A 13,217-nucleotide genomic window follows, 5' to 3' on the forward strand; every position below is an offset into this window, starting at 1 on the left:
GGATACATAACTGTAGATGCTCACAAGTTTGCCCAAAGATGAGGCTAATTCATCTCCGCTGTCATAATGAGCAAAAAAACCCGGACCATTTATTGTATTAATGACACCATAGCTAATTTGACCAAATAAACAGGAAGTGGCAAGTAGTTTGCATTTCTTAGTAACTTGTATGTGCTCCAAAGCCTAGGAGATAAATCCTATGAAAATCCAGCAGTTGAAACATCAGTGATATTTGTAGGGGTCCCATGGCCTGGAAAAGTCAGAGGATCTTCTCCAAAGCAACCACAAAGAAAAAAGTCTAATGGCTATATTTTCCCCTTTAGTGTGTGTTAGTAACTTTTCTCTCATTGCTGAAACAAAATACCTGGCACCAAAAGTTAAATGGGAAGGGATTTGTTTGGCTTACAGTTCGTAGAGGTTTCAGTCCATAATCGGCTGGCTCCAAGACCAGGATGACAAACAGGTTTCACAGAGGAGAAACAACACGGCACACACAAAGCAGCAAAGGTAATGAGTGAGTTACCAGCATCTTTCTGACCCTTTTTCTATTCAGACTGCCAGGATTAGGGTGGTGGCAAACTAATCACTCACATGTAGTGGTTTAGTAATCACACTTCCTTAACCCCAGGATCACATTCCAGATTCTACTGCCTCTGAGAGAGAAAGCCCGGCCTCAACTGCATGAGGCTTTGGGGACATCTAAACCAACCATAGCACAGTGCCTTTGAATTTTTGTTAGTGTATGTTTGCCATGCATAACAAATGCATTCATGATGGGGAAGTGATACATAAGCATGTCTCGTGTCTTGAAACTTTGTAGTATTTCCCTTTCCCTGCCCCAAATCCCCTCCTTCCCTGAGCCCCTTCTCAGCTCCACAGAGCCTACCTCCCTGTTTCTATTATTTATCTTTTATTTTGCTCCTTAAATCATGTTTAGTGTGTTTTCTCATATGAGAAAAATCATGAGCTTTTTAACTTTATGTGTCCGATTGTATGGCTCAGTCATACTATATTGTGTATGGATAGCACACTTTCTTTATCCATTTCTCCACTGTGTGGATTTCTTCTCCAGCACTAGCCTGCTGGGAGGGAGGAATCACTCTCAGAGTGAAGCCCCACATGGTATTTGCAGCTTACAATAACTGGGCTTTGCTCGGGGCTAGTGCTGCTGGCCTATTGTTTCTTCCTTCGGGGGGCTTGCACTGTGTGTATGGAGACAGCGGCCCCTTGCTGGAGAACAGCGGTGTGCTCCACCTCCCTTTGCCCGTTTCTCTGTGCTGTCTTTAGTTCTCCACATTCTCTGTGATTTCTAGCTCTGCTGTCTGCTCTGTTATGACTCCCAGAGCTCTTCTTTCTCTTTGGTAAGCTGCTACTGTCCAGATGTCTATGTTCCAGTCCTGGAGGGGCCGTGATTTGCCATCAGCCTTCACTCCACCACTTCCACCCCATCACCCCTTTTCTGTTTTGGGGAACAATATTACACACATAGGAACACTGCTGTGGCCCATATGCTTCATTGACACCAAAAGCCTCCAGCTGCAATTTGAGTGGTTTCTACTACAGGCAAAGGCTGCACAGAAGGTCTGGACTGGCCTGTGGGCTCTGCCACTGGGCACGTAGAGTATAGCACGGTGTATGGCAATGGTGGATTCCATGGTGAGAAACTACAGTTGTGTGAATTTACTACAGGCCCCAGTAGAAGAATTGCCATGTGTCCACCTAGGGATCCATGCTATCCAGGGTAGAGAAATAATTGCATAACAAAACATTTCCCCAGCAGAAACCAGAAACATGACTCTCCATTATGATGTGCATTATATTAGACCCACCAAGGCAGGCCTAAGGGCTCTGCAGAATCCATCATTCAGACAGAAGTGGTTTGTCTGGGACCAGGTAAGAGCAGGACTGGAGAGAAAGAGAGAACAGCATGAGCAGGTGACTCAGAGCCCTGTGTTACCTACCAGCAGCTGTCCTTCAATGCCCATCTGAGGCCTTGTGGGTTGTGGGTGTGAGCATTGCTCATGATTGCCTGATGGGGAGGGACCAAGGACTGATCAACAGAAGGGTTGGTGTACTATGTGGGCGTGTCAGTCGGAGTTCTCCAGGGAGACAATTGTGACAGCTCACTTAGAATTCTGGTAGCATGGTGCAGGGAAGCCTGGGGTAACTCTGTTTAAGGCCCAAAGCCTGAGAACTTGCAGAAGGATTGCTGTTACAAGTCCAGTGGTCCAAAGGCCAGAGAGCCTGAACTTTGATGTCCTAGGCAGATAGGAGATAAGCCTGTCCCAGGCTTAAGAGGAAAGATTAGCTCTCTTTCTGCATGTGTGCTCTCTGGACTGCCATGTGAGTGATGTTGCCTGCTCACATGGAGGGCAAGTCTGGGTCACATCCAGCCCACCCAGACTCGCATGCTGACCTCCTCAAGAAACATCTCACAGGCATACTCAGAACAATGCTTTTCAATGTTTCTAGGTACTCCTTAGTCCTTAGTCAAATTGGCACACAAAATCAACCATTACAATGGGTCCAGCCGACAATACACAGAACTTAGATTTCAGCCTCACTCAGGGTGGCTTTGATTACAAGCAGTCAGGATAAACCCTCTAAATGGATAGAGCTTTCCACTTGTATCCTTAGGAGGCAGGTGGTTGTAATATGTTACCTAGTTGGTTAGGAGCCAAAGGACTCTGGAGACAGGGAGGGCTAAGGTAGAGACAGTTGGGTACAAATTTAATTTGTGAATGGGCAAGATTGTGAAGATCTTTGTATTGAATATTAATGTCTACCCAAGAGCATCCAGCTAGAAGAGGCACTAAATGATCAAGGAGCCACAGTGGTGTGTTCTGTTTATCATCAGCTTCTTTCATCAGCCATTCCAAGGCTGGTACAATGGGCTCACCATTAATGTGGCTATGGTGGCAGAGATGGAGGCCACACATGGGTTTAAGAGCTTAAAATCCTTGTCATCGAGGCTGATCCAACTAGTTCTGTAGCCAAGCACCCTATCACAGGGCCAACACCAAGCACATGATAGGACACTTGATGATAAGTGGATTACATTGGACTTCTCATTCCCCACCAAGGTAAGAATTCATCTTCACTGGAATAGACAGCTGCTCTGGGTAGGTTTTCCTTTTCTACCAATGGGAACTCAGGTGGGGCTATAGATTAAATGTTTGAACACCCTTAAAATTCATGTGTTGAGGTTCTAACCCTAAGGTAATAATATTAGGAGGTGTGGCCCTTGGAAGGTTACTAGGTCCTGAGGATCGAGCCCTCATGAGTGAAATTAGCGCCCCTGTAAGAAGAAACACAACAGTGTGCTTCCTGCCTCTACTGCCTGCCATGTGAGGATATCACAAGCAGACAGGGTATCTGCAAACCAAGAAGCAGGCCTCACTAGACTCCCGATCTACTGGTGCTTTAATGATGGGTTTTCCAGGCTCCAGAATCTGGGAAATAAATGTTTACTGTTCAAGCCACTGAGGCCATGGTAATTTTTTACAGTGTCCTGAACTAAGATGGTCAGCACCACTATCCGAAGGCTTACAGAGGGTTTATCCATAAACAGTGGAATCCCTTAACATCCGAGAAGAATGAGGAGCTCATTTTAGGGTAAGGTGAGGTGGCGAGCTCGTGACCCAGCACCCACTGGTCCCGGACATGTCTCAGCACCCATCTGGGAGAATGACAGGCCACACTGTGGCTGTTCCCGCTGAGGGACCACCACCAAGATGACGCTCCGCGAGCAAAGGTCACTGTCCTTCACATGGCCATCTACGTGCTCATGACGCTGTGCAGGGCACAGCTCACAGCCTCCGTTCTGTGCTTTGACCTTGAGCACGGACTGGAAACCAAGAGATAGAAGTACGGATGGCTCGGCTTGTCATCACTGCCCAGGATTAACTTTGGGAATTTGAATTTCCTGTCCCCACAGCTCTGGGCGCCATGGAGTTAAAGCACTTGTTCACAAAGACGGAATGTGTCCAACAAAGCACTCGGTACAACTCCCACTGAACGGTAAGCTGTGGCTGCTCCAGGCACTCCGGGCTCCTCTTGCCGGAGACCAGCGACTGGCAGGAGTGACGTAGCCGGACAACTTGGCAGAAGGAGGCAAGGCTGCTGCTACACAGTGCGGCAGGGAGGGAAGTGCTCAGCAGGCCAGTGACCCACTCGGTTGCCTTTGAGTGCTCCGTTGCCTAGCTCGGTAGCAGGTGTGAACAGAGTGCAATGTAATTAGCAGAGATTCAGAAACCTAGAACCTGAGAGTGTGGTGAATGCCTCCAGGCAGGGCGGAGAGGCCAAGAGGTACTGAGAGGAGAATCTAGAATGCATAACAGGAGAAGACACTAGGGCTACTCTGAGGACTGCAGCAGAAAGGACACAGCTGTTCTGTTTGTTTTGTCTTGCAAGTTTCCTCAAGGAAAGGGCCTTCCAGAATTGGGGCGAGCTGCTCTCAGGACACAGGCAAGGATGCTCTGTGTGCAAGCTCTTTCTCTGGAGAGATGGGCCTGCTCTGCAGCTGGCTCATGGCTCTCAGCTCTCTCCCTGAAGCCTCCCTGGGAACAGCCCTGGTGGAAACAGGACTGTGGCTCAGCTCACCTCCCTTCCCAGGGCTGCATCCTGCAATTGGTCCATACAGAAGGGAGACAGGACTCAAAACTCCAGCTTTTCTGCCCCAAATGGGACAGCTCTGCATAGTCACCCAGGGTCAGCTCTCTGCAGGCTGAAACCTTTGCTGTACATTCAGCCCAGTCAGCTTCCCCTTTGTCCCATCTTCCTTCATAGGTACTAGTCTTCGGAGTAGCTGAACTTCCTGCTTAGTATGCTTTACCTTAGTCCAGTTCATCAGGAATCTGATCTGTAACTATGCTACATTCTCGTATTATTTTCAAACACACTAGTGACTGCACTAGTTTATTCACAAAGAACCTAATACAGACCAGGCTCTGTTTTGTCCATACTGGGAAACAAGTCCAACCAGACCTCTGCTCTCATAGACTACACTGCAGAGGCAGGAAATAGATCAGAGAACACACTGACAATGAACCACAAGATTATCGGGTAATGATAAGTGATATGAAGAAAATTACTATTTTTTCCTTTCCTTTTTTATTAGTATATGTCTAAGATATATAACAAACACATTCCTCATGAGGAATTAGCTTATGTTCATATCACATCTTGACCCTTTTTACTTCCTTGCCCCCTCCCTCCCAGCTCCCCATCTCTAGATCCCCTTCTTAATGAAGAAAATTTAAATGGTCTAGTGTGATAAAAGTGATGGAATGCCTGCTTTTTAAAGTCCTCTAGGGAAGGGCCATTGAAGTTGATACCTGATCACCCGGGCCTGGCAGTGTGGAGATAATGACAAGAGCATGCCAGCGGGGAGAGCAGTGACTCTTGTGGGGCATTCAGGCTGAAACGGGTCTTGTGTTCGGGGAGCAGAAAGAAGGCTGGAGTGTGTTGATCATGACAGCACCAGAGCGAAGTAAAGATGCCCAGAGGTCAATGCAGCAGAGTGAAGGTTGGAGAAGGAATATGTGTAAGGTCATGTGCATCAGACATTTGAGGAGGGAAGTTGCATTACAAAATAGTTTATTTGGAGAGTAGAAAATTTAAAATTTCTAGTCAACTGTGGTGGAATTAATAGGAGTTTTGAGCACTCCTTTGAGAATAGGGTTATACCTTTACAGCAAGTAAAAAGAGCTATTTTTTCCAGCATATTCAGCCATTGATGCTGGTAAGAAATGGACAAATATGGTTAAAATTGGCACATGAGATTCACAGGAGCAGAGCACATGTGAGGTTAAGAGTCTGCCAGGTGAGAGGGAGACTCTAAGCTGGCAAGAGGAATGCCAGTGGCAGTGCCTTAGGGAAGGAGGCGGATACGGTGATTTGGTGATCTAGAGCAGAGCAAGGAACTGCTTGAGTCAGAGCCCTGTACTGGGTGAGCTAGAAGGACAGCCTAAGGGTGCATAGAATGGGACATTTGCAATGGATCCTTTGGAGAGTGTGCTGTCATTGATGATGGCAAAATCTAAGATAATTCCACAGTGGATGGCTGGGTGGGGTGAAGGAAAATATCTTTGTAGGTCAGAAAGGTGAGAGAGACAGCATATTATAGGAATTGCCCACATGGATATGAAGTCACTGGTAATGGATGGCATTTGATCATACACTACAGTCAAACAAATATGGCGGGCCGTTAGCATGACAACATGAGCGGTGGTCTACCTCATTGCCTGACGGTACGCATTTCAAATTAGATATTTAAAACACTGTTTTGGTCTAGGATATTTTCACTTTTTAGAAAACCTTTAGAAAATGATACACGCACTTGCAAATTTCATATACTTGTATGCAGCTCTCCTGGCTGCACACTAATACAGTACTTCATGAATTGTGGTACATAATACTTATTACTTCATGAACCACTAGTGATACATCATTAACTAAAACTCATTCTTATCAGATCACCCTCACTTTTACCCATTGTCTTTTTCTATCCAGGAGTCCACACAGGATCCAGCATGTGTTTCATGTGTTTAGTGGTCATGTTCCCACAGGCTCTTCTTGTTTGTGGCATTCCTCAGACTTGTCTTGCATTTGGTGACCTAACTGGTTTCAAGGAGGAAATGTTTATGGATATTTGTATAAATCCCTTTTGCCTTTATTCTTAGAGATCTTTCATGTCAAAATTACTTAGCTCACACATGTCAACCACCCCATTCAGTAAGGTAGTTTCATGTATTTATAGCATACATTGATTCTCTTGCTGGAGTTTGCATTCCTTCTCAGGGTCTCCTGATGTCCTTGTGATGTTTTAAAATTTATGCACATTTAAGTTTACTCACTTAGGAGGGGATAAATTGACAAATTTTGGCAAATGTATAATGTCATGTGTATTAGAGTGAGGAAGACAGAGATGTATGAAGAGTGAATGCTGACCCCTAATTGAGGAATTCTGGGGTGTATGACAAGAATTAGAGGAGGATGCCAAGGAGGAGCCACTTGTGAAGGTGACAGAAGAGAGACTGTGGTGTTCTGCAAACGAAGTCCCAGTGGGTTTCCCAAAAGACAGGACTGACTGGCTGTGTCACAGAATTCTGATCAGAACCCTGAAAGCTGACCATGGGCTCTAGTAATGGAAGTTATTGCTGGAGACCACAGGAAGTGAGAAGAGAGGAGATGGAGCAAGGGTACAGACAGCTCTGTAAGTTTTGCAATAAAAGGTAACAGAGAAACGAAGATCTTACGGGAAGGAGCTATGGAGTGAACATAGATGTTATACAAAGCGGGTGATATTTAGCAAAGCTGTACACCAAAGAGGGTAATCTTATCAAGGGAGAAAAGGTATGTTGGAGGTGGACCTGAATTTCTGGAGTGATTTCTTAAACAGGTAAGAGTATTGGATTTGGAGAAGTGGAGAAAAAAGTATGGACAATTTATGTATTTATATCTTGTCTTTATATATGAGCTGGAACGGAAACCCTAGGTAGACCCATGCAGTGGTGAAGTCTTTGGAAGTTCTCCTCTAACCAGGTGCACCCCTTTCATTACCAAAAGGTGAATGTGCAGAAAGCTGTGCCATGAGCCTGCCGGCGAGGCCCTGAAGGGGTGAACAAGACAGAGCTGCTCCCACGGAGGGGTCTGAGGGCCCGCTTGAGGGAGGTGGATAGAAACTTGGAGAGAGACATTTTTTGAGGGATTGGATGATAATAAACAACAAAAGGTATTTCTATTATTAAGACTACAACCCAAATTAATTCATGACCCAGATAGATTAACAAAGGTGATTAAAATTACTTTGAGGAAGAGAAGACAAGACAAATGAGTCAACAAATGTTTACTGTGCTTTTTTTTTGGTACCAGGGATCAAACTCAGGACCTTGGGCAGGCGGCGGAACCCCTGAGCCAAATCCCAGCCCTGTTTACTATGCTTTTGCTGTGTGCTTGGTTTTTTGTGGTTCAGAGATAAAGTTTATCTCTTACCTTAAAGAAATGTGTGAGCTATGTGAGAACAAAGGAGAGATGAAAGCTTCTTACTCACCAGTCAAAAGCGAAGGTACCAGTGACATGAGCCTTCACAGGGCCTGCTGCAGTGAGTGTCATAGGTCTGTCACCACTGGTCTGCACTGTGGCCCAGGGGCACGTGCTGTGGGTTCCGTGCAGAGGGGGAATTTGCTCTGCCTTTTAGGGAAACTGCGTAATGCGGTGATGGGATTAGTGAGTAGGAGAGTGAAAACAGGCAGAACAGCAGCTATAGATTTGAAGACAACTGCTGAAATTCAAATTCTGTGCTCTCTGCTTATTAGCATTTTTGGAAAACTACTTAATATTTCTGCATTTTAATTTCCTCATGTATGAAAAGGAGCTAATAATTCATGTGTTGTATAGCAAGTTAGCCCAACAGAGTTTGTATTTTGAAGGCTGACTTGCTTCTTGGATGCCTGAAAGAGAAACCAACTCTTCCTGTTCTTATTAAAAAACAAAACAGGGCCTGGGATTTAGCTCAGTGGTTCCACCGCCAGCCTCACAAGTGCAAGGTCCTGAATTTGATCCCTGGTACCAAAAAAATAAATAAAAAATAAAAACCAAAACAAAACACTTCCCTGTCTTTAGCAAAACAAAAACAAAAGACATTTAGCAAGAATGTGTAGGGAAGTTCAGACAATTCACAAAGCTGAAGGAGGGGGAAGCTGGGTGGGACCAGAGGGCAGCAGCACAGTGCAGAACTGTCTGTCCCGGGCCAGTGATGACTGTTCTGGACACAGCTGGGCACAGCTGCCACCCCGAGCCCTGTGGCGCTCACGTGTAGGAATGTCTGAGTGGCCATGTGTTTCTCCTGAGCCCATTCTCAGCTGTTAGAAGATAGGGAATAGAAAATCTGCCTGTCTGTCTTATCTTCCACAAAGACTCACACAAAGAGAGATTTAAACAAATAAAAAAGCTGTTTGATTTATGATATGTAAAGGTTTCTAAAAAAATCTTAGAAATGGTCAGCCCCATGACCTTATAAAATACACATCTGTCCTCCCGCCTGTATTTTTACTTCCATAAGGGACATGCTGTCACCTGCAGTGATCCCATGTACAATACTCCTTCCTCCCTACAGTGAAACAACCCTAAATGAACAGGGTTTACTGCATCCATTGCCAAGTTCAGGATCTTGGGTGACATCCATTTCTCTTGAGTTCTATCTCATCTCATTTTAACATTCTGCAAATCACAAAACAAAATGTAAATTCAACAAAGCACACCACACTTCAAAAAGAAAAGGTGAGAAAGAAAATTTACAAAAGAAATTCATTAAATTATGTACACAGCGAGGACGAATATGGGTACACGCCATAGTTCTAACAAGAACCCAGCCTCAGGACTGTCCTTAGTCTACTGCCATTCCATTTCTTTTTTCTTCAGCTGGATGGGGTTTTTTTCCCCCATTAAGTTTATTGGTACATTTTAGGTATAAAATACAGTTACATTCATCATTGGGATCTTGTACCATTACATGAGTCTCTTGGTTCTTATTTTTTCCCCTTCCCTTGCTCTCCCTTCACCCCCTCCACCCTTCCCTATTTGCAAAGACCTTGTTTCCATTTTTTTCTTCTTCACATATTTTTTCCTTTCCCTTTTTTCCCTTCTGCTACCCCTCCCACTTCCCCTGCTCTTTTAGACCTTTTCTTCCTGTTACACAGTATCAGTTATAAATTTTTTAAATTACAATATTAAGATCTAGCAGACATTACCACAGATTTTACAGAATTTAAAAGGATATAGAAAGCATATTACAAAAATCTTTTTTGAAATACATTTGACAACTTCTAAGAAGTACCTTGGAAGACAAATTAATGAAACTAACTCTGGAGGAAATATAAAATTTGAATAGCACCTATTAAAGAAAGTATACTCCTAGCTTGAAAACCTACCTATATGACAAAAACAGGCTCATGTACATTTTAACTGATAAATTATATCAAACAAAGCAGAAAAAGAAGGAACACTTCTCCCCTCATTTTAGGAAATCAACATTGTGCTAATCCTAAAACTGGATAAAGATAATAGAAGAAAAAAGTATGAACATAGATAGAAATTTGTTTAACAAAACAAACTATTAGAAGTCAGATCTGGCAATATGTCATAAGTGGTTTTGTTATAGGGATGGCAGTGTTGGTTCAGCATTGGAAGATCTATCCCCCAAAGTCATCATTTAAACAGAGGAAAGGAAAAAGCCATATGATCCTGTCACTAGTTGGAGAAAAAGTATTGGACTAAGTTCTACAGTTGTTCATGGTAAAAGCTATCAGGAGCCTAGAAGTAGAACAGAAACTTCTCAACAGATGAAAGACATGTACTCCATACTTCCAGCAAGAATGCCTCATATAAATGGAGAAGATACAATGCTTTCTCCTTAAGGTGGTGAACAAGGGCAGATATGCTTACTCTTTATCTGTCCATTAAACTTTGAAACCTAGGCCCAACCAAAATAGTCTGGCAATAAAATGACACAACTAGGATAGGATTGGCATGGCAGAAACAAAATCTTTATATGTAGATGAAATGATCATCTACAGAGAAAATACTAAGAAATCTCTAGGAGCCCCTAGAACTTGTACTTGAATTTAGCAGGATTAGAAAACACAAGGTATATATAAAAATTCAGGTCTGTGTATACTTGCTATAAATGAAGAATTGGATATTGAAATTGAAAGGTTATGTAGGAGTACAAAGGACCTAGAAAAGTTAAAAACAAAAACAGTGTTGGAAGACGTTTAGTACCTAATTTTAAGACTTCTTCTAAAACTACAGTAATCAAGGCAGGGTTGGTGTAAGGAAAGACATATAGATCATTGGAATGGGGTTTCTTACCTGCTGGAGTGACTGATGATCATACCTAAGGCATCTGAAGGTTTGATGGTTCTATCCAAAGGGCTTGCAATCTGCCCTTGGTAGGTTGTGTTCAACTCTGCTGCCATTAGGGGAAGCAGCCCTGTCACTGGACAGTCAGGATCAACCGCTCCCATCTACACGATAATCCATTTTTGCTGCTTGTTCAGTAGCAGAGAGAAGACAGAGAAAGCTAGGTGGGAGTCTTATTATCTAGTTCAACAGAATTATGTTTCAGTCCTTTAGTGCAATATTTGTTTAAAAACTAAGGCTATAGATATGAAGGTAGGGCAGTAAAATTTCCTTGGGTTGATCATTTATCATAATCTCAGAATTGTTATTGATACTTCTATTCTTGGTTCTTGAGTTGATGCATTCTGGCTATGGAAAAAAACAGAATCATGTGTTTTCCTGTAGCATAAATCACCTGAAGATGATGTTTTCACCTGAAACCACCCAAGAGAATGTTCTGTATCCTGCAGAACACCCACAAACTCACAAGATATTATCTTCAACAGGTGAATGACAGATTGAAACTGGCCATTCCCCCATGTTTTAGCAGAGGTGCTTCTGGGCTACATCAAATTACTCTGCTCTTCTCTCACTGTAAAACAAGAGTGGTATTGGGTGGGCTGCCGATGCCACAGAGGGGCATTCTGGATTCGCACAGCCCATGACACTAGCAGAAGATGATGAGTGGAAAATGTACATCCAGACCAAGTGTGCATCTGTTCCAGTGTGAACAGATTGCTGCCTTTGGGAACAGCCAGGCAGGCGTAGGACGTGGCACACCAGTGGTGGCTGTAGCCACAAATTACTCAGTTCTCCACCAGGGATACACATGCATTTGTATTCATTCATATCGCCCGATTTGCTAGTGCACAGTCACTTTGATAAGTGGGTACAGATTCATTTCAGCAAGATGAAAATGTGAGTATCTATCTATATGAAAATCTACTGTGATGTTTAAATTAAAAATCTACAGTAAAATTTACGGTAAAAAGACACATTGCTATACACATTCCCATAATCCCCCATCATCCTCCCTCTCTCTTCAAACACACTTATCCCATCATTCTTGCCACTTGCTGAAGCAGTTCTTAATGTTCTTTCTGTGTCTTCAGAGATGTGATAAAAAAATACAGTGAATGCAGCTGCTGAGTGCCATCCAATGCAGCTCATAAATACATGATGGCATGTCCTCATCCACTTTAACCACTGGATCTGGCACTGTGCAACTCTGGCTCTTCCCCAAAATCACAATGACAATGGAAGGTTTTGAGCCAGTTAAAGGCATTGAGGCAGCCACAGTAGCACAACTAAAGACATGAAAGAGGACTTCCAGAGCTACTTCAGAAAGTGGCAAGAACAATGGGATAAAATATGTCTTTTACTGTAACAAAACTTGAAACAAATTTTAAATACTTAAAAAAAATTACACATTCACTATAGTTTGCAATTGTGCGTGTGTGCACGCGCACACATGCATGCGCATACTTTTCTTAGACACCATTTCAGAATTCTTCCTCAAGGATTCTGTCTTCTGTATTCATGGTGTACTGGACTGAGTTCACTGAAATCTAGGATCAGGATGAAGAGATGAAGCGCAGTAGCATAGTGTCTTGTTTCTCTTCGCCATACTAGGGTTTTTTGTTTTATTATCGCTTAAATGTGGTCTTAGATGTTCAACTGACTGGCAGCAAAGACTTCTTTCTCTAAGGCAGTCAGTTCTGATAGCCGCCCTGGGTCTGCTCTCTGCCATGGCAGCAAACTCCAGTACTCAGCCTCTTCCAGGCCAGCGGCAGTGTTATATCTCTGATATTCAGTGAGCTTCCATCCCCATGGTGAGAAAGAGCTTATTTCAAGTACATTGTCTCTTATAAACATGCTCCAACCCACAAATAATAGCCAAATGAAAAGAATAGTAAGACTCTATTGCCACAAAGTGCTGAAGTAAACTATTAGAATTATGCCCAGCTACTAATTTGGTGGGGGAGGCTTTTCTTCAAGACTTTGATCTAATAATAGACTTTTTAGGGTATTAATGGACCTAACTCAACTGACAAAAGTAAAAACAAGGCGAGAAAGTGAAATATAGAGGAAAACACCTGGAGTTGAGGAAATTACAGTGTTTTCCCTTAATGCCGTAATTTGATGTGAAAATTCAATTCAAGAAACAGGAACAGGGCTGGGGATGTAGCTCAGTGGTTTCGCTGCCTGCTGTGCAAGCACAAGGACCCGAGTTCAATCCCTGGCACCAAAAAAAAAAAAAAAAAAAGAAGGAACAGAAACCACTCTAGGCATTTTAGGCAGACAAAAACATCATT

The 13,217-nt window shown here is 43.3% G+C and overlaps 1 long non-coding RNA gene across 1 annotated transcript; it reads left to right on the forward strand.

Moving 5' to 3' along the window:
* Window positions 1-2,185: 2,185 nt before the first annotated feature.
* LOC110344983 (uncharacterized) lies at window positions 2,186-7,803 on the forward strand. The gene is made up of 3 exons (XR_002387994.2): window positions 2,186-3,083; window positions 3,938-4,020; window positions 7,570-7,803. It is a non-coding gene; the product is annotated as an uncharacterized LOC110344983 (long non-coding RNA).
* Window positions 7,804-13,217: the final 5,414 nt, after the last annotated feature.

This window comes from Heterocephalus glaber, unplaced genomic scaffold (genome assembly GCF_053883595.1).
Source record: "Heterocephalus glaber isolate CG9 unplaced genomic scaffold, H.glaber_assembly_v1.0 deba00001550, whole genome shotgun sequence".
NCBI classification, from domain to species: Eukaryota; Metazoa; Chordata; class Mammalia; order Rodentia; family Bathyergidae; genus Heterocephalus; species Heterocephalus glaber.